This window comes from Danio rerio, chromosome 2 (genome assembly GCF_052040795.2).
Source record: "Danio rerio strain M-AB ecotype USA chromosome 2, GRCz13ab, whole genome shotgun sequence".
NCBI lineage: Eukaryota > Metazoa > Chordata > Actinopteri > Cypriniformes > Danionidae > Danio > Danio rerio.
Genome location: NC_141022.1, coordinates 62735001 through 62737500, shown reverse-complemented (window position 1 = coordinate 62737500; position 2500 = coordinate 62735001). Strand labels below are relative to the sequence as shown.

General features: G+C 25.0%; 1 protein-coding gene across 11 annotated transcripts in view; it reads left to right on the top strand.

Annotated features, from left to right (window-relative positions):
- epb41l3b (erythrocyte membrane protein band 4.1-like 3b) overlaps positions 1-2500 on the top strand; it is a gene marked incomplete at its 5' end in the record, with an annotated part of 118334 nt that overhangs the window by 110463 nt on the left and 5371 nt on the right.

The following is a 2500-nucleotide window of genomic DNA, read 5'->3' as shown; positions in this document are numbered from 1 at the left end:
CAATCACTGACTGACGTTATTAGGACTAGTGCTGTTCATTTATTATTGTGTGTAGTAGAGAATTTTAAACTGTACGAATTTAAGACATTACTGGAGGAGTTTGGAAGTTTAGACTTTGTTTTATTTTTATTTTTCAGATTTTTTTTACATTTTAAATTTAGAAATTCAAATTATAAAATTTATTTGAAGTTTGAATTTGAAATTTTTATGAATTGTAGAATTTGTAGTTCAAATTTTTACATTTTAAGTTACAATTTTGAATTTTAGAATAGAATTTTAGGCATTATTAATTTCAAATTTAGAAATTCTATTTGAAACTTTTTTGAATTTAGAAGTTTCAAATGTTTCAATTTTAGATCATTTTTGTTAAAATTTTGAAATTCATATGTAAAAATTCAAATTTCTAATGGTTGTTGCTAAATCAGATACGGTTGCGGCCAGAAGTTAACTATTTATTTATTTATAATTTATAAATTACAATTTATAAACTATTTATTTTATTTGTTAAATTTCCTATTTATTGTATTTTATTAACTTCTACCCCGACCCTAAACCCAATCAACACAGTAATGTACGAACAGGAGTTGTACTGAGTGTTATTGATGCCATTTATTAAATTACCCGATAAATTGTATTTTAATAATGCCAACCTTCAACACAACCGTTACGTTTCTGAGGCGTTTAAATAGTTAGTTAGTTTTTAAGTTCAAATTTCAGAAGCTTTTTGAAGTAAACATTTGGAATACGATACTTTAGAATAGTATTCTACTTTAGTAATTTGTACGTTTTTTTGAATTTTAAATTGTAAATGTTTGTAATTAGACTTTTTTGGAATAAAAATGTAGAAATGTAAAGTTCAAATTTTTAATTTCAGAGTAGAATTTTAGACGTAATGCTAGTTTAGAATTTTAAATGTTTTTTTATTTAAATTTTAATCATTAAAATTTTAACCGATTTTTTTATTTATTTATTTTTTTACTTTTTTTTTAAGGTCAAATTTGGATTGTTAGTGTAGAAATAGAGTTTACAGTATTTTGCTTTAATTCAAATTTCAAAGTTCAAATTCATAATGTTCGTTTAGAATCTTAGAAGGGTTTTTAATATTCAAATTTTAGAAGCTTTTTGAAGTAAAAAATTGGAATACTATACTTTAGAATTGTAAACGGTTATTTTTTTCGAGTTTAGAGTGTTAATTTAGAATCTAAACAAAGTTTTTAAATTAGATAATTTAAGTTCAAGTAAAAAATGCTTTTATTTGGAATGTAGTAATTTAGAATTTCTAAAGGTAAAATTCAAAAATTCAAAAAAATCTAAATTTGAAACTAAAATATAAGTTTTTTAAAGTTAAAGATTTGAATGTTTAGAATTTTTGCCTTTTTTTAGTTCAAGTTTAGAAAATTCAAAGGTCAAATTTAGAATGTTAGTTTAGTTTGTTCACTTTTTAAGTTCAGATTTTAGAAACTTTTGAAAGTTAAAAGAGAATTTTAGACCATTTTTGAAGTTTAAATTTTAATTTGTAATTTTAGTTTTAGTATTTTGTAAGTTTTTTTGGAATTTCAACTTGTGAATGTTTGGAATTTTAAACTTTTTTGGAATTAAAATTTAGAAATTTAAAGCTCAAATTAAAAAAAAAAACTTATTTTCAAATTTCAGAGTTCAAATTCATAATTTTCGTATAGAATCTTAGAAGGGTTTTTAAGTTCACATTTCAGAAGCTTTGTGATGTAAAAGAATATTATACTATAGATTCTTCTTTAAAGTTTTTTATTTCAAATTTGGAATGTTACATTTATATTTAGAAGATGCTTTTGTACAAATTGACTTACAATTGACGATGTTACAATGTTAATTTAAAGTTAAAACTAAGTTTTTAGATGAAAGTTAATTTAAGTTAAAGTAATTAACGTTGTTTTTTTTTTTTTAAGTTTAAAGTCCGCATGAACCGGAAGCTGCGACCAATTATTATTATTATTATTTTTCATTGTGACCAGTTTCTAGAATAACAGAATATTAAATGAGGAAACAGTGGGCGTGGCTTGTTTTGTTTCTGCTGCGAGCTGATTGGATGTAGTAAAGTAGTCGTCTCATTCAGAAAAGATGGGGAAAAGGGTTTGGGGGGAGGTATTACAACATAACAGACTCCTCCTCCTGCTCACCATTTCTGCTTGTTGTCAAAACTGACAGCTGGAGGGGAGTGGTTAAGTGTTAAGCCCCGCCCAATACCACAGACAGAGCTAAACTGAGAATTTAGCTCAAAACAAACAGGAAGTGCATTTTCAGATTTCACCTGAAGATTACAAGACCAGCTATTGTTTTTCTAAATGACATCCACAGATGAAGCAATGAGAGCTAACAAAATCAATGGGACTAGTTTGGACTTCATGTGGACTTTAAATTTAGAATATTGTAGTTCAGAATTGTAGATCATTTGTAAAGTTCAAATTCAAAAATTCTATAAATAAATTCTAAATTTGAAGTTAAAATTTTTAACAATACACAT